The sequence below is a fragment of the Lygodium microphyllum genome, chromosome 6 (genome assembly GCF_053477565.2).
Source record: "Lygodium microphyllum isolate KBCC chromosome 6, Lygodium_microphyllum_v1.1.10, whole genome shotgun sequence".
Classification (NCBI taxonomy): domain Eukaryota; kingdom Viridiplantae; phylum Streptophyta; class Polypodiopsida; order Schizaeales; family Lygodiaceae; genus Lygodium; species Lygodium microphyllum.
Window position 1 is genome coordinate 49,174,968 of NC_141140.1, and position 20,204 is coordinate 49,195,171.

Genomic DNA, 20,204 nt, shown 5'->3' on the forward strand with positions numbered 1-20,204 from the left:
CTTTTAAATTTTATCTTTCCTCTCTCTATAATTCTCTCTATGTTCAAATTCTCTCTTCTTCTTATTTTCTCTCTCATTTTCTTCTCTCTGTCTCTGTCCCCTCTCTCTCCTCTCTTTTCCTTTTTTCTTTCTCTCTCTCTCTTAAATTTTATATTCTCTCTCTATAATTCTCTCTCTCTGTTCCCCCTCTCTCTCCCTCTCCTATTCTTTCTTTTTTGCTATTTGTATATATATCTCTCTCTCTCTCTCTCTCTCTCTCTCTCTCCTTATTTTAATTAAAAAGAAATTTTCTCTTTTTTCGTTTTCTTTTTCTTTTCTCTTTCTTTTAAATTTTATCTTTCCTTTCTCTATAATTCTCTTTCTATGTTCAAGTTCTTTCTCTATAATTCTCTCTCTATAATTCTTATTCTTATTTTCTCTCTCTCATTTTCTCATCTCTGTCTCTCTCCCCCCTCTCTCCTCTCTTTTCCTTTTCTCTTTTCTTATCTCTTTCTCTCTCTTAAATTGTATATTTTCTCTCTCTATAATTCTCTTTCTTTCTTTTAACTTTTATATTTTCTCACTCTAGAATTCTCTCACTATGTTCAAATTCTTTCTCTCCTTATTTTCTCTCTCTCATTTTCTTCTCTCTGTCTCTCTCCCCCTCTCTCCTCTCTTTTCCTTTTTTCTTTTTCTCTCTCTCTCTCTCTCTCAAATTTTATATTCTCTCTCTATAATTCTCTTTCTCTCTGTTCCCCCTCTCTCTCCCTCCCTCCCTCTTCTCTTCTTTTTTTTGTTCTCTCTCTCTCTCTCTCTCTCTCTCTCTCTCTCTCTCTCTCTCTCTCTCTCTTTTAATTAAACAAAACGTTTACATTAAAAATTTTAATCTAACAGAGAGAGAGAGAGAGAACCTAGGCCCTACATATGAGAGAGGGGAGAGGGGGAGATGAAAAATGTTTAATTAAAAAAAGACTATCCTCTTTCCTATTTCTCCCCCTTCTCTCTCCATCTTCTTCTTTTTATCTTTCTTCTTCTTCTTCTTCTTCTTCTTCTTCTTCTTCTTCTTCTTCTTCTCTCTCTCTCTCTCTCTCTCTCAAAGTATGTGAAAATCTAAGCTCGAAAAACTTTAAATTAAAAAAAGCTTTTAAAATGTTTAATTAAAGAAAAGTTTAATCTATCTGAGAGAGAGAGAGAAAAAAACTTTTGATTTAAAAAGAAGTTTGATTCAGTTAAAGGAGAGAGAGAGAGAAAGAGAACCTAGGCCTTACACATGAGAGAGAGAGGGGGGGAAGAATTTAATTAAAAAGGGGATGGGGAAAAGAAAGAGAGAGATTATAAGTGAGAGAGAGGGGAAGGGGTTTTAATTTTAAAAAAGAAGGTGAGCTCTGTTAGATTAAACTTTTTAATGTAAACGTTTTGTTTAATTAAAATAAGGAGAGAGAGAGAGAGAGAGAGAAAACCTAGGCCCTACGCATGAGAGAAGGGGGAGGGATAGATGAAAAATGTTTAATTAGAAAAAGATTGTTCTCTTTCCTCTTTGTCCCCCTTCTCTCTCCGTCTTTTTCTTCTTCTTCTTCTTCTTCTTCTTCTTCTTCTTCTTCTTCTTCTTCTCTCTCTCTCTCTCTCTCTCTCTCTCTCTCTCTCTCTCAAAGTGTGTGAAAAACTATATTTGAAAAAATTTAAATTAAAAAAACTTTTAAAATGTTTAATTAAAGAAAAGTTTAATCTAACTGAGAGAGAGAGAGAGAGAGAGAGAGAGAGAGAAAACCTAGGCCCTACATATGAGAGAGAGAGGGGGGAGGGGGAAAGAATTTAATTAAAAGGGGGATGGGGAAAAGAAAGAGAGAGATTATAAGTGAGAGAGAGGGGAAGGGGTTTTAATTTAAAAAAAAGAGGTAAGGGGGGGAAGACTTTATTGAAAAAAGGGAAGGGGAAGAGAAAATGAGATGTTGCAAGTGAGAAAGAGAGGAGGGTAGGGGGTTTTGGTTGAAAAAGGGAGGTTTGGAAAAGGGGGTAGGTTTGGGAAGCCCTCTGGAGGTTCGGGGCTTTCCGAACCTATAGCTAAAATAATATAGTAGTAAGATTTTAGGGCTTTTGAGCTTTCAAATGGTGATTGAGAAGCTATATTCAATGGTTTGAGGTTTGAGGTTTGAAGCTATACTCATTGGTTTGAGGTTTCACATAGTGTAAGAATTCTACCATTTTTTAGAAATCATTAATCATGCTTGACCAAAGAAAATTAATCCTAAAATTATTTTGGCAATGAATGTATTGAGTCATTCTAGACTTGTGAAATTCACATAGAAATGGTTGAGAAGATTATGCTTCATCAATCAATCATAATTAGTATCTCGATTTCTAAGTGCCATGACATGCACAAGCTCAATTGCCATGTGCAATTTGTCTAAGGGACCATAGCAAATGCATGGATAGCTAACATGAGTTTGCACTCTAAAAATGATGGTGATTGTGTAGCAAATGCATGGATAGGTAACATTAATTTGCACTCTAAAAATGATGGCAATGCTATAGCATACAAGTACCCACTAAAAAGGGGGTGTTTCATTGTAATAGACCTAGCACATGTCCCTTTGGGCAACTTTTTCTTTCTCTTTCTCTTGCTTTAGTGGGCTTTCTCTTTAATCCTCATCTCTTCTCTTCTTATGCCACCTCTTAAAAAGCAAATTGATTGTGGGGTCCACATGGATGAGACATCGTCGAATGTTGATATAGGCATAAATTTTTTAGTTTAGCAAGAGTTTGAGAAACCACATGTTGGTATGCTGACTATGCCTAAAAAATGTTTGTATGTGAAGATTCAAAAATAATGGGCATAAAATGCAAAAAGAAAGGGTCATAGTTTATGTGTGAAAGCCCTCTGAGAGTCATGCCACATCCAAGTGTATGGACTTGTGAGTATGCTATGAGGACTTTAGGTTTGCAGGGCTACACACAAGTCCAAGTTGTAGATACAGAACACAAAAAAGAAGAGAGAGAATACAAAGAGGATGAGAGAGAAAATAATAATTTCCAATTGACAACTCTAGCCACTTCATGTAGTACCTTCATTTTTAGAGGGTGCTATATCAACTCTCTACTGCTATAAACTACACCAACCATTACCGAATTGGTAGAGGTGGGTGTGTGCGTTCCAATTGGCCGCAACATCAATTCCTCCCAGCTGTTGCGCATAGTCGCAAAAGCACTTGCCCTTGCCATCCTTTGGGGTAGTGTTAGGGCAAAATCCCGTTAAAATATATAGCCATTAGGTGAAAAAAACACATTACCAAAAAAAAACCCATGAGAATGGATAATAAACATAGCATCTATTTCCGGAGACGTTTGCGTGGGAAGGGCCTCTTGGTATGTACCTTTCATGCAGGACCTACGCGATTAAATGAGGACATTACCTTGGCATTCCGTTGGCCAGCCCAAAAAGCCTAAATGTCCACGAAATAAGTGCTACAAAATTGGGGGATAATAAAACAAACCTGTTTATTATGATCAATTTATTAATTTTAAAAAATGCGGCAGGCTGTTTCGTCACTTGTGTATTATTAATTTTCTAATTTGTCGTGTTTTGAGAGAGGAACTTCCATGAAGGGCGAAAAGCAGCAAGGCTGCAAGAAAACAAAAGAAAAGGGCCAGCCATCCGCGCATGTGGGAAAGAAACTCCTTGCCAAAGGCTGATGGAGTCTGGACTCTGGACGTACCTACAAAAAGACGCTTTAAGAGAGAGAGAGAGAGAGAGAGAGAGAGAGAGTATGTGTGTGTGTATGCTGGCAAAAGCCTTCATGCCTATTGGGCCGCTCTCTCCAAGTTGCACTCCTCCGAAATAGCAAACTTTTAGCCTTAAAACCTCCCTTCTATCTAGGGGTAATAGAAGTGTCCACGCCTGGGGAGAAAGGGTGAAGACATGTCCCATGGAAGCCATTGATTGGCTGTGTGACAAAGTGTATACTCTCATAGTAATGCATCGTATGGAGATGTAGCCAATGAGAGAGGGATACACGAGCTTCACCTTGCTATCATTTTGATCATCTTGTTATCACCTTGCTATCATTTTGATCATCTTTCGAGGGGGTGCTAACAAGGAAACATTGGGGTTATTCTACTCCCCTCATGACTAGAGGGTGTAACACCAAGGCAAGTGGGGGAAATAGCATTTCCTCATCCTCCTTAAGAGATCGCTCTATTACCCTAGCTCATCCTCCAACACTTCGATCTTATGAAGCCTCCACCACTTTGAAGACTCCTCCTTTAGAGCAACTGCACATGAGGGCTTTGCTAGACTTATGCCAATGATGCTATAATTATTTTCACTTTCACTGCTTTGAAAAGTTCACTATATTAAAATAAAAAGAACTTCACATGAATGCAATCTTCATCATAGCTTCAGTTGTGTATGTGATCATTTTCTTCGGACCTACTCGTGGCAATCTATTTCACATGATTGTGAGGCTACCAAACCCTTTGCAAGCTTTCACTAGAGATTTTGTTATGAACACCATGAACATGAATTTAGTCTTCAAATTTAATATCAACATTTTGATTGGCTAGACAACACCCTACAAGAATTGAGCAATAGAAATTTTTATGCATCCTTTGGAATGGCCCATTATCGAATAAGTCCTCCATCAAACCTTAAAAACATACCTCATGGAAGAGTGCCTTTGTCCCTCCTCTCTCCTTTCCTTCCACACCTTTTCTCCTCATAGAGTCATCATTATCTACCCTAGCACATCAATGTTGATCTTCTCTAGCCTCTACTACTTTTGTCTACTTTCAAGACCTCGACTACCCCCTTATGTCTCCTCACTCCTTCCCCTCCACACCTTTTGAAACCGCATTTGATGCCCCATGGAACTTCTCATGTCCCATGTAAGTGTTTCCTCCCATTGTTTGCTTGTTGTTGTAGACTCGAATTTTTTTATTGACTAAAGAGGCATCACATGTGGAAGTTCTTTGTGATGTCATTATTGATGATATTTGTCTTTACCTTATTCTCAATTTCTAGTTTCCTCTCCATCTTACTCTCAAATTATCTCTAAAGTATGGCATTGCCATAGATTGTTTGTGCACATTTTGTTGGGGTGTAGTAATGAAATGGTCAATTTTATAGTGAGTGAATGCCAAAGCACATGACAATAGTTGTCATGTGACTAGAGGTGTTGCGTTTCAACTTCGGAGCTACAATAATCAATAAAACAAGCCTAAAGGCTTCAAATTCACAACTTGTTGCATATGTAGCATCAAGTATAGCATTCTGACTTTTACCAAGGAGTGATCATGCATTGTTGAACCCATGTGGATGAGGTGTTTTAGACACTTTAGATGGAGGGCACATTAGTGTATTTCTTTTTGTGCACTTTTGGCTATTATTTAGGGATTTAACCACATTTAGGGTTTTCCCTCTTTTTCGCCTATATATATGTAGCTTGCCCTCCCACTTTCACTACCCACTATCCATTATCCATGATTGACCCTTCGCAATCAGCCATCCCTTCTCATTCTCTCATCCCTTGCTACTATCTAGCGCCCACACTAACGTGTAGAGCTACATGTTGGGGCTCACTATTGCAACCTTGTACCTTCATGCATTATAGTCACATTGTTCCTTCTCTCGTACGTTCTCTCTTTGTCTCCTTCTTCTCTCCATGTTCACTTTTCTCTTTTTGTTGCACACTCTCACGATAACAACCGAGGTGGTCCCGCGACACCTACAACCCATTGATACCTTTTAGTTCCTAATAACTTTTGTCTTGGGTTGGTTATGCAAGTAACATGACCGTCTCTTCTCCATGTATCTATCACTTTGAGTTGAAAAATGAAATCCTCATTTTGTTTTGGAAAAATGTTGTATAAAGCAACCTTCATATTAATACATGACTCCAATGTACATTCTTTTTGCTAAGGATGGTTTGTAGTCTTCCATATGTACATTCCTTGAAGATTTCATGCTTTGAAAGTAGTGTAACCATGATTATTTAAAACTTGACTTCCTTCTCACTATATTTGAAATTTAACCATCTATGGATTTTTTATTTAGTATAGCTAATTGGTCACACACACACACACACACACATGTATGTATGTCTAGCTATGTGTACATGTGTCTTTGAGTGTATATATATAAAGCTCTCTCTCTCTCTCTCTCCAACATGCATTAAAAACCTTCTATGGAACTTTGAAATATATGATTAGGGGCCAACAAAGTAATTGTCTTTGATATTACAATGTATCCCTTCTCAACACAAATACTATACTAGCATAAGGAAAGTATAATTATTATAATAATTTATTCATTTTGTTATGACAATCTTGGATAATGATTGAAGTACTCAAATGTTGTTGATTTAATATTGGTGCACGTCTATCTCTTCTTCTTTTTCATGACACTGTGTAGTGGTGAACTCTCTCCATTTACAAGGTATACCATATATGCCTTGTTATGAATTATAGTAGTGTAATTTTCTTCAACAAACATATCCATGCAATGATAGATTGAATTGAAAATTTTAGAGCATTTTAAAGATTGAAGGTGGGCTTGATACAATTGTCATTCTATTAGCTCGATTGATTGTGAGCAATGGCCAATACCCTAAAAGAGGTAGGAGCTACATAAGTGGGATCATACTCGAAGGTCTTAATGGTGCATTGCTACTCAGCATTAGTCATGATTTGGTAGCCTTCTTATTCCCACTAGAGTCTGAGAGCATACCACTTCCTCAAGAAAGATGAGTCATTATATCGGTTAGCTTACGGAGTTCGGATTGTGGCAATAACTCTGCTCTTACTGTAGGAGGTGATCAATCATTGTTTGAGTGCTTGGTCTCGAGATAACTCAACATTGGCGATCAATTCCTTCACAACCGTGGGAGTTTTTACCGTCACGAATTCGTATTCCTCCCAAGTGCATGGCATGGAGTGGACATCCAATGCTAAGGATGGATCAAATAGGCCTAGGTCCAAACACTCATAGCTCTTAGCGAGTAGAGTAAACGTGGCATCCAAGAGCTTGATTAGGTGATCAGGTCGTCTCCTGTTTTCTTGGCCAAATCTTTAGTCAATGTGAGGATTGATTGTCGTTTGTAGGATGGTTTAAGATCTGCTGGTGTGTAAGGCTTGTCTGAACTAGATAATTTGGCAGCTAATCGCTGTGGCTCTAGTTGTTCTCGAGAGCATGGTTGGGCTCCTTGTGTGATGGGCTTGATTAGAGTCGGGGGTGTAGCACTACTAGATGCTAGTGAGGTCTTAGGGGCACTAGTAGGACAAGGTTGAGGCAATGTGTGAGTGGCAGGCTGTGGCTTTGGTTGATAGACTTGTTGAGTCTTTGTCGGCTTATGCATTTGAGGTTCTATGGGCTTTGCAGCCTAAGTCGTTTGTGGCACTGGGATGTTTTTTGTCACGTGGCTTAGTGTGGTCAAGGTTGCAAGTGACATTTGAGTAGTGCCTTTGGCCATCTTGGCTTTAGGTACCCATATCCAGGTGTTATCCTCATAATAACCTTGTGCTCACAATAAGATCTTGGGGACCCATCGTTGCTTGACCATTGTTCGATGCCTATAGTTTCTTTTTTGTCTCCTAGGTTTCAAATACGAGTTCCTAGCCTTACAAGGTCATGATTGTGTGCTTTTGGCTAGTGGCCCTCGATGTTTAAGCATCCATTTGAACTGTAGTGCATGGGCCTTGGCTGTGATTTCACTAATTTGCTGGCTTTGAGGTTTGGTAGGTTGTGACAAGCTACAACCCCCCTCATTAGGCTTGGTGGTGGGTTGCTCTACCGATGGCTTTGCAGGGTTTGATGGAGCTATGTTGCCCTTGCTGAAAGCTGTTACTATCTTAACATTGCCAATGGCAAGGTGAATGTGTTGCGAGTCATAATCGACCTTGCAGTGCACTTGTTTCTTGAATGCACATCTTAGTAGTGATTCCGTACCAGCACGGTTGCAATGTTAGGTATCACATAGAAGATCACGGGTAGGCTTTCAGTCTTGATAAAGACTGTTATTTTGCATTTTTCGAGTAGTGAGTAGGACCATCCTCCAAATGGATTGAGTTTATGTTTGTAGGCGACAGTTGGGATTGACCAATGAGGGTCCAATGATCATGCGTAAGGATGTTAGAGTCAGCTCCCTTGTCAATGAGTTTGTCAAAGACGTGTGTCTTCTGGTCAGTCTCACTGATAAGTGTAGGAATGAAGGTACCACCACTTCCTCATCTTCCTCTTCAATTTTCGTGATGGTGGCCACTCACACCTTGATAGGGTTGGACTGTCTATGAGAGCTCCTTGCCGTCATGCAAGTTGGTACTATTGGCGTGTCACTAGGCTCAACAATTGCCTTAGTGGCTTGCTCGTACTTCTCACTCTTCGAGAATGGCAGATCAATCGTGGCTAGCACATGCATCCAATCTCGCTCATCCTCAGGACAAGGGATGTACTTGTGAGTGGCCAGTAAGATTTTCTAATCTGTGTGTCACCCTTCAGCATGGTGGAGATGACATCCAGATCGACTAGTGTGGTCTTCCATGTGTCCATCTCTACTTTTACTGCCTCTGTTCGATTACCTAAGAAGATCAGACCATTATCCCAATCTTCTATGACCCGTGCACTGCGCATCCAAGGCCAGCCTAACAAAATGTCATAGTCAACTCTCTTCATGACTATAAAGTCAACCTATAATTGGATACCTACAATCTTCAATGACCAGTTCTTTAATACTCCAAATGGTTGCACTTTCATTCCATTGGCTAGGGTGACATTGAACCTAGCATTCTCAATAGGTGGGTGGCCCCAGTCCTAGAGGTGCACGTAAGGCTCTTTGTCGTTCGGATCCTCCACATAGTGGACTAAAGCATTGCTCGATGAATGGGTTACATAGGATCTAGGTGGTCTAGGGGTTTATCTCCATCCTAGGAATGGCTAGTTTGGTGTCATTAGGTGCCATAAAACACGTATGTATCCTAGGGTACGTGGTGTCCAAGAATGGCATTGCCACTTACTTCTCCAAAATTAGGGTTATTATTGAATTACCACCACCAACAAACTGTAAGGGAGTTCAGTGCTTCTTGGGACACACAGGGTACTATCGGTGCTTCGTCTCTAACTATGTATTCGAGTGGACCGAGGAGTGCCAACATGCTTATGAGAAATTGAAAAAGGCTCTCACTATCGCACCAATTCTACGAGCCCCAGATTGCAACATAACATTCCACATGCACATTGATGTGTTAACGTTTATCGTTGGAGATGTTTTGTGCTAGCCTAGTAAACACAATCTTAACTATTCAGTGAGCTTTGCTAGTAGACAACTCACAAACAAGAGATGAATTACTCCATGATAGAGAGGTTGTTGCCCATTTCTTTTGTATGCAACTAGAGTTTCAGTAAATGAACACAATGTTCAACTAGCTAATCCATTGAGAAATGCAGAAATTCAGCCTATGATTGATCTGAACATTCAGCAAGATGCTAAATTTGAGGTATACATAGTTAGGAAGCTAGTTAGATGCCTAGATGGTACTTGCAAACTATGAAAGATAGTCATTTGGATGCTCCTATTGCTAGTTGTACAAGAAGACATGCCTATTTGCATGATCATGCTAATACGATGGTGTTTGCTATGGAAACACACACACTTGATGATGAGAAGCCTAAATGTTTTGAGGATGCACAACAAAGTGTGCATTGTGAATATGGGAGTCTCGTCAGTAGCCTACAATGTAGGGTATCGTGGGACCGAACCTACTACAATCGGCACAAGGTTGGGACCTCGGGTCGTGACACTCAGCTGGCAGGTGGTTTTCGCCACAATACACACATTAGACATGAGGGTGTGTAGGACATCTCATCATTTCTTATGATTTGGCTAGCTCCGTCTTCATCTCCGCTAGGTCTTGACTTGCGTCCGTGCCCTTTCCCTTATCCTGAGAACTTGGGCATGATCTTTTACTTGGCATTGAAACTCTTTTGGAGTTTCTACACTTGTGTCCTCTCGGGTTGAGCCCTTGGAGCTTCTCTCCTTAAGCTGGTCATCCACTCTGATTACCTTGTCAAAGATCCTAGCTAGCATGTCTCGCTGCAAGCTTGAATTGCCTGCCAAGGCCTTGTAGAGTTTTTGACTTCTTATTCCATTGATGAAGACTGTGGAGACCACACTTTTGGTGGATCACTCACTAGTTGGGATCCTCTTGAAGAGACTCCACATGTGGGTGACGTAGTCTCTAATGTCCTCCTTGTCCTTTTTCTTGATGTTCATCAGCTGCACTAGAAGGTTGTCAGAGTACCCAGGCTTGGAGAATCTCTTAATGAGGAGACTCTTGAGGCTGTTGAAGTCAGTTCACTTAGCAACATCTAGAATCATGTACCAAGTTCTACCCTTATCTCCTAAGCATAAACCGAAAGCTTGTGAGCACAGAGTAAGATCGGCGAGGCCATTGGCCTCGTAGGCTTGCTCGAACTGCTCTACAAAACTATATGGGTCGTCATTAGGCTAGTACTTGTTTACCTGCTTAGCCATGACATGGATTCTTGACTGGCTCTTAGAGCCTTGATTAACTCCTAATCTTGTAAGCAACGAGGTTTCCATTGCAGCAATGGCGCTCTACTCTACTAAGAGTTGTCTAGCAGTCGCTTTGTAAGAAGCTTGCTCAATGTGAGATCGTCTTCTAGAGCTCTTTCCCTCTTTGCATTAGGGCCTGTCCTATTGCTACTTGCTAGGGCTAGCACTCGCTGAATCTCATGCATTTCTATGTTCTATTGCAAGTTTCTGGCTTGTTTTTCCTGATTGTAGGTCACTATGCCCTACAAAGCTTCCCGCGCTAGTCTCCTCTCCTCTTCGAGGTCCGCTATGATATCCTTGAACGTCCTACCATGGTGGTCTGTCTGGGTTTGTAGATCGTAATTGGTGATCATAATTAGTGACTAGCTATTGGATTTCTATCAAAAAACTACCTAGGTCAAGCTCTTCGCCATGTCTATGGTTAGTGCTTGACTCTATCATATTTGCTGTCTCGCGCTCCACTAGGTTGTTAAGGAGATTGATCAAGTTGGGTATATCCACTCCTCCAATGGTGTCGGTCCTTGCAGCGACTCGTGGGTTGTGTCTGCGCTTGGTCCTATACTTGGGGTTCTTGATCACCCACGACTATGTTTTAGGGTCTTCTCCTACCTGTGGGTTCATTCTGATTGTCAGGTTTGAGTAAGCTCCTTATTATTTACAAATAATCCTCAATTAAACTCACTTGGTGTGTGTGTGCATGCTTTCTTCCGTGCACTGTTGTATGAAATGAAGCTTTTAGCTTTTCTTAAGTGCACTTCAAGTGTTGGAAAACAATGTGGGTGCAAATACAAGATGATGATTGTAGCTCTCGCACTCTTGTCTACGTACCTGGCCTAATGGGGCTCTAGGCTCGATTCCTAGCTGTTTCCTTTGGTCTCTAGGGTTTGTGCTACATCATTCAGCTTGCTCAGGGTCAACTGGGATTTGCAGATTAGCCTATGGCTCTAAGTGTGTCGAAAATGCTTTGGTGCCTAAATAGATATGCGTGAGTGTATGAATGTTTGGACACAAGTGATTGGGTACTATAGTATGGAAGGCTAATGGGTGTGTGTGCTCTTGGAGGAGATCAAATCAGTAATGGAGCAAGCTATCAAGAGGATGATATACAAGTAGTGAGTGGTCGTGAGAGATGAACGAACTCTACGAGTGATGTAGGTGTTTGAGAGCATGCTCCATGTGGATGACAAAACTAAGGTGCAGAGTAACAAATTGTCAAGTTCAATAGTATTAAAAAGTGAAGGATTAGAAGGTTACCCTATGTGCCACCCCACACAGCCAAGTGTTAAAATGCCTATTGGATAGTGGGAGGAGTCAGGTAACATGGAGAGGAAGCAAAGGAGAATTGTCCCTAAAAGGATGATAGCCACCCTATATATCATCATTCATTGTGGTGGGGCTTTAAGGAGAGGTATCTCCCATCTTCAAACTTGTAGAAATCAGTTTCAACACGATACATTTTTGGAGTCTTAGAGAGACAGGTCTACCATTTTGGTTATGGCTCATTGAAGAGGAGTATTGTGCTGTGGTAGATTCCTAGTGCATTGTCAGTCTGTGATCTCCATTGTGTGCACCTTCATCGAGGAAGAGTGGCCTTTTTTTGCACTCTCTATTTGTGTGGTCCATCTCTAAACTAGTTCATTTTTACTTCCAAAAAAGCATCGCAATACATGGTATGGGTAAAATATTTGGCAAGTTCTTGTACATTGATTCTTGAAGGGACCCTATTGATTTCACCCTCTCTCTATCTCACAAAGCTAATTCAATGAAATCCATGCAAGCATTACTTGCATGTAGATGTAGAAATTTATAGTATTGGAAAATCATTGATGTGCATTTATGACTAGTTAGCCTCCAACACCATATATAATGAGAACTCTTGTATTTTATACTCACGATTCTCCATCTAGTGGTTGTGTAGATTCTCATCAAAGCTCATATGTGCACATAGGTGGATATAGCCTTCATCCATCAAAATGATCAATTGTGTATAATAAATAACTTTTGATTTTCTATTCTCTCTTGTAATTATGTTCATTGTTGTCTTTTGCTATCAGTGTTTTCTTTTAGACTCAAGAGGAAATGTGGAAGGGCTCTCCCAAGTGTCCTCACTATGGGGAGACATTGCATGCCCATAAGAAGTACCAAAATAAGTCCCCTCATGTTCACCCAACCGTAAAGAATAGAGTAAAGGAGCCTATCTCTTCATCCACATTAGCTCTTATGACTATGATTGAGCTTGCTTTCCTTCATATCCTCTCTAGGTGGAGGATTCTCTCATGCATCCCTCATCTTTTGAGAAGCCTTGTCTCACGGATAGGAGTGCTTCTAGCAAGATTAATTACTCAAGGATTCACTCTTTACAAAGAAGACATGTCCCTTGCGAGTGAAGAGTTTTGGAAAACCTCCTATTTCTGACTCCTATAAAAGTAACATGACAATCATCTTATGGTTGTACAATACACAATGAAACTTTATTTGCATGACTTTCTTTACTAATTATGTCAATGTGTTTTCACTGAGAGCCATGTGATAGGATAGTTATTGGTTGCACAATGTGAGTAAATGTGCCTTTAACTACTCTAAGGTATTCATAGAGAAAAACATACTGTAAATGTGCCTTTAACTACTCTAAGGTATTCATAGAGAAAAACATACTTTGCGACAAGATGTTTCCTCTTACATGAAGTTATGTCTCATCATAAGAATGAAATGGAGGAAGAAGTACAATAACAAGGGGAGGAGAAATGAGGAACTTCAAACTATCTATGTACGTATGTGTGTGTTAGGGTACGAGAGTGAGACAAAAGAGTGACCTTATCTTTTAGAAATTAATTAGAATAAGATTTTTTTAAAAAGGAAATATGCCAAAATTTAGACAACCTCCCATTCAAGGGCCAATGTGCCTTAAGGGAGTAGTGAATTATAATTGTATAATTCTTAGAATTTGAATTTTTAATTGACTCTTATGCAAGTCCAAGTAGCTTGATTGGAGGGTTGGGGAGCATGACAACTTTTTTTTTGGGGGGGGCACGGGGGGCACGGGGGAGGGAGGAGGCATGAGTTTGGAAGCTCAAGGATCACTTTTACCATGGCAAAGCTAATCTAGATTGTAGATTATAGATATGGACTATAGATAATATCTTACAGACTATATGTGGGCTATATGATAGATAATAGAGTGTAAATGATAGATTATAGATTAAGGTACAACCGATTCCACACATCACACTTGTAGTTTTGTAGGTAGTGAAAATCATATAATATATCGTAAGTATTCTTTTTGAAATTTTTTGAGTTGATAAAAAATCAATCAAGATACCATGGTTCCATTAATGTGCACTCACATGCACAAAGTTAAACTCAAATTATGAATTGGATTTTTATTAATTGAATGGAGATTACTAAAAATTCCATTGGAATGCATTTATTTTGATCCTTGCCTAGAAACGACTAGCTATTTGATTATCTTGTTTAAATGATTTTGGTTGCATTATATTATGGAAAAAGATTTTAATGATGTCTATGCCTTTAAGAGGTGGATGGGATTGAGCCATGATATCATTTTCATGGCCAAGCCTAGGATACTCTTCAACTAGAGTTGTATATACATTTCCTAAGGTGGCCGACCATTGCTTAGGTATATATGGCCATCCATATAGGAATGTTCTCCCTTATGGTAGGGGAGAACTAGCATGGCTCTAATACGAGATTATAATCTTGATCCTAGTCCTAAGATTAGGGAAAGAAACCTATACGACCCACTATGGTTTAGCATTAGAAGGCTTGGGAAGAACATGGCAAGGTGGCAACCCATTTTTTGGGTTGATAGAAACTAGAATGCCACCGGGGGAGCATTGAGGTAGGGGGAGGGGGGGTAAGCAAGGTGCAGCTAAGCAAGGCTCAATGGAGCAAGAGAAAAGACAAAGAGAATTAGAAAGGGACAAAAAAAGTGCAAAAGGTGTAGAAGAAGGGATAAGCATGGAGAGTAAGAAGAAGACATGCCTTGCCCATCAAGAAAAGGCTACAATCAACTATGTTGTAAAATAGTCCATGATTACAACCATGCACATCTCTTACCAAGAGGACATGCAAAAAAAAAAGAGAAGACATGTGCAAGAGAGACAAGGATCTAATATTGACAGTTGAGGCACAAATGGAAAAGGAAGTTGAGAGCTCAAGCTAAGGGAAGGAAAAAGACAACAAAGGGCCCACATAAATACAACATGTGATGGCTACCATTTGTGATGGCTACCGTTTAGACATTTAGACCATGCAAGTAGAGCTATTAGAGCTCAAGAAGGAGAAATCCATTGAAGAGGCCATGTCCAAAAGAGATGGATATTAACCAAACGATTCAATAGCTCGCTCCACAAGCAGAAAAGTTGAGTAATATACATTAGAGGAAGTCTCACTACACTAGAACAATTGTATGAAGAACTTAGAAAGGATAAGACACATGTAGTCAAGGAAAGATACGAATTGTAGAACAATTTGGATGAAGTCACAGAGACTTATCAAGAGTGCTTTAGATAAATTTCATGACAACATCAAGGTCTCATGGCCAATTGGAGAGTAAGGATAAAGAATTAGAAGGCAAGAGCAAAGAAGTAGAAAAATTGAAGGTCCAAATCCAAGGCCTGGTGGTAGAGGTGCAAAAACAATAGGAGGAATCCAAAATACAAGTAGCTAAATACAAAGTCGAGATAGGACATGAAAAAGCCAAGGTAATTGACTTAGCATAGGAGCTTGTTGACAATCAATAAGCTTACTTCTAGCTATAAACCACCTTCGTTGCCCTACAAGCCATGCTAGGGGAAAATCTTATAGAAAAAAAAGTGCAAGGAGAAGTTGAGCGAGCTCACACAACACTTCATCTCATGTCTATAGATCTAGCCAATGCCCTTTTCTAAGCGAGTTAGTAGAAAGAGTAGGTGGTTATGTGCAAATGTGTCATCTCTCTCCAATAAGAAATGTACCACAAGGTAGTAAAAACTAGCTTGAGAACCGAAATGAACCAAGTGGATGAACTAAAGGCTCAACTAGGTATCATTGCCATTGTTGCCTTCAAATAGATTGGCTTTGGCACAAAATTCAAGACGATAGCCTACAAACTAGTGAGAGATACCTTGGTGGCCCACCTCGATCATATAGCTAGGATTTGAAAGCAATGGGATTTTTGGCTGCCCACCTCCCCATTATCTAACCGATGACCACCAATTGCCAACAAAGATACCCCTAGAGCAATCTTTGGTCATGATACCTTCAACAAACATAGTGGAGCCCATAAATTACAATGTGTCCCTAGAAGGAATAGTGGAAGAAGCCCAAATCACACAATAGACCACAAGGATTTCCCTACTGCAACAAGAAGCCTATGAAAAAATGCTAAAAGTCTTAAGAATGTAAATGCAAAAGGTAATAGACCATCCACTAGAGATGCTAGTGCAAGAAGAAGAATAATAATAAAATCTTAAGGAAACACTGCACCAATACTAGGAAAGCCAACAATATATTTTAAAAATTACACTTCAAGCTCTTCTACAAAGTATAAATTGCATTGATCTAGGTGTTGCATTTGATTTCTTGCTAGAGATGCTAGTGCAAGAATAATAACAATAATAAAACCTCATGGAAACACTACAACAATAGTAGGAAAGGCAACAATAGATTTAAAAATGTATGATTCAAGATCTTCTACAAAGTGTAAATTACATCGATCTAGGTGTTGCATTTGATGTCTTAATCAATACTCAAGTATTTAATGTGAAGTTGGTCACACTACATCTTGAATTGGTCATAAGTATGAAGTAAAACCTTGCAAGACTTGGATCTAGCATTTATATTGAAAGTTCTATGTGGCAAATACAACACTAGAAAACCTCAACATAGAATTTAATTATCTTGATTCACAAGGTTTCAACTCAAGCTTAAAGTAGTACAAGTTTGCTATCGTATCATAATTAACATTTTTATAGTTTCACATTGAGACCATACATAATGCAATAAATTGGATAATAATTTAGTGTGATATTTGTCCATGTTTGATTTTTTCTATTCCAACTACTAGCTTTGCACAATATAATCCATCTTACTTACAATTATGATAAAGGTGTTGTCAACTTCTTACTTTGATCTATGGAAGAAAGTTTGAAAGTATGCCTTTGCTAAAAATGTAGCACCAACATTAGTTATTACAAACCAAATGTGATAAATGAGGGGTATGGTTGACAACATAGAAAGAGCAAAGTTAGACTTATTGAATAGTATATTTCAATTTATACTAACAAAACTTGACTTATTTGGTGCTTTAGAGGAGTATGGTTCACAATAAATAAATAAGAAAGTTAGACTTATTTGAATAGTATATATGGATTGAAACAAATAACACTCAATATTAATAGTGAATGGAGATGGAGGAGTAATGTACATGGGTTAAATGTTATGGATCCTTAACTTTTTATCAGATGCATGCTATTATAAGTGACTGCTAGCATAAGGACCTAAGAGCATATTGACTTCTTTCATATCACTACATGCTTTACCAAGTATGATCTACTTTGGCACCTTACCTAAGGCTAAACTAACTCATTTGTTGATGAGTTTAGGGAAGGGGTAGAAGGATGAGTGAAGGGGGTAGAAGAGTGAATATCATTTCCAAAGGGGGTCCTTTTAGGGAGAGACACTGGTATGGCAAGGCTTTTATAATGTGGCACTTCTATAACACTAATGCACAATGATAATAAACTACTCATGATGTTGAAATTGTTAATGTTGACAGCATAGATCCTTCCCATTATATAGCTTGTGTTCAATTACATCATATCTCTCACTCATCACATAAATGTTTTGTATGTACCAGGTCAATGGACTAAGGAATATCCATGCAACTTTCCTTAAGTGCAACATAATTGGCTCCTTTAACATATGGTTGGAAAGGCATACTTGTTTAAGTAATCCATGAAAAAGTTATCCCTTGGTTTACTTACATGAGTGGGACTTTGCAATTTAAAGTTCCTCCCCATGCCATCACTTTAGAGTACATTAGTTTCTCAAACAAAGCTCAAACACGAGTGCAAATCAATGTAACATCTAGAAACTTGAACTCTAAAGTATCACAATGAAGGTTTTAATTGTTTAATTTGTTGCAACTTGCATGTCCATATTCCTTGGTTTTGGAGCTAATGCGAAAACGTAAGTTAGAACCCCATTCAATCATTAAAAGTTTCTTACATGGAAGGACACAAAAAGGCATGATGACATAGGGAATAGTAGTAGTGGAATATCAAAGGTCACGTGGAGAAAAGTGCTAGAGTTGAAAGGACACTAATATTCTTTGTTTGAAGGTTTGAGGGGGACACCTCAAACCTTATGTATAAACAAGTTTGAAGGCTATATAAGAGGGTTCCACACAAAGACTTTGAAAAGGGCATGAAGTTTAGGAGCACCTTTCACACAATGAATGGTTACTAGTATGACCATTGTAATTGGTGATGTATGTATAGCAGTAGTGGAATGAGAAAGCCCAAAAAATCCATGACCTCTAATTGTAGACAATGAAGGTGAAACTATCATGTTTGTTGTGTGACTTTTGCTCTTTAGTAAACATTTCATAGTATCTTTGAGGGATCCCTTTCCACACTCGCCATGGAAAGGAGATAGTTTTTAAAAAGTTTGCACTTTTGGGCTTTCAAGCTCACAAAGTAGAAAGCCCTCCAAGATTGTAGCTAGGAGGGTGTACTATTAGGAAATCTTATGTATAGCTTGAGCTCAAGGCATATATGGAGAACCCCTTATACAAGCATATTCTCATGAATAAATTGTCCATTCTCTATATATACGAGCTTTGTATTTTTTCTAAGGATTAAATAACCCTATGATTAATGCATTTCTCTAAATTCACCTCAAATTTATGTGTTTAAAACCCGTGATGTTTAACTCACATGGTAATATTAGCCAAAATGTGACGTGCATCCCATTTAGGAGTCTAGTCATGCTAGCTATTCACATGGCTGCCAAACACCACCAACATTGTGAGATGGTTATACCTTAGTAATAGAGGTGGCTGTGCAGGTGGATGCATGTCTCAATTGCAAAAACAACATTCAATGAAAAATGTTAGTGTACAACAAAGAGAGCATGGGGGCATAATTTTCCAAAAGCACAACCAATAAGCTTATATCAAATGAAATCTACATGGTTGATTCAATTGCATTACCAATAGTGGAGCACCCCATCATCCTCTTGAGGGGTGTGACCATATTGGGCCCGTATAAGGTGGTTGCCACATTAGAAACAATGAATGCACAAACACCTTGTGTCACTAGACCCTAAATATTGTCCTTAAAATCATATCTCTTGTAGGACCTGTAAACTCGTCATGACCTTCTCTCAATGGTAAAGATGTCTCAAGGATAAGATAACCTTCATATACTAGGCTTGACAATACTAATGTTAGACTACATTGTACTGTTTCTTTCATGTATGCTTTTCTTCTTTCCTAGCAAGCTATGTTATGAAATCTTGGAGGTGACATTCGACGATCTATTTTCTTTGGTACGAAACTCATGTACCTACATTCCTTGAGTCCTCTCCCCAAAATTTGGTGTCACGACAAGGAGAAGGGTGTGAGAAATAAAGGATGTGGATACTTTCATCTTAGATTCATGCACAAAAAGAGCATTTAACATTGAGTAAGATAGATTGAAGTGCAAATATTTGATAGGGTAAGATTTATGTGCTTGTGTGACTTGAATTAGAGGAGGGAAAAACTAGATAGTAGGTCTCTCACATGTTGCAAAATTATAGAGAAGGAATTTCACAGTAGGTTCAAAGTCTCGTATGATAAGGAAAAAGATCAATGGATCCCCCAAAAGTTAATTTATGAGGTTATCATGAAAAATTGAGCATGTTGCATGACTAGTCAAGAAAAACTTAAATCATATAGTTATTGTGAGATTTTGATTTGGGACATAATGAAGTATTGAATGATTCCACTTCTTGAAAAAGGGTTTCCTTTTTTGGATACATAGAGACTCTTAACTTCCAAAACTTCATGGTAGTGATTCAATTGTTTGATATATACACGTTTACATTCCCAAATGTTGGAGGAGTGTGTAAATCATTAGATATGTTAGAGCTCGCATGTTCAAATTCCTTAGTTTTGTGCTTAGAATGTCCACTTTGAAAATGAAGGTAGGGAGCTAGAGTAGATTGAATCATGGAAGGACTTTAAATATATGCTCATGGAAGACCACAAAAGGCAATTTTGGAGAAGGGACTAAAAGAAAGAGGGAGATCCAAGGAAATGGGAGTGCAATGGTAGAAAAAGTGCAAAATACATCCTAGAGACCAAAAAGGAAGAGATAATCAAAAGGGCAAGGGGGATATGAGAAAGTGGGTGGCCAATGTGTGAATGAATGTTGGACCTAGGGTGAAATGTAGATGGTCGTGAAATTATTGAAGAGCACTTTTTGGATACTTTTGAGCTAACAAGTCCTTGTGATGTGGAGAGCTTTTTCCGTTAGTAGAGATGGTGAAAGAGGACGTAGTAACCAAAAAGTGTTAAAAAGCTTGATGTACTTACTATAGGTTGGCTAGTAGATTTGCACTAATAGGTTGAAATTCGAAGCTTATTGAAGTAGCTATTACACAGTCATCAATTGA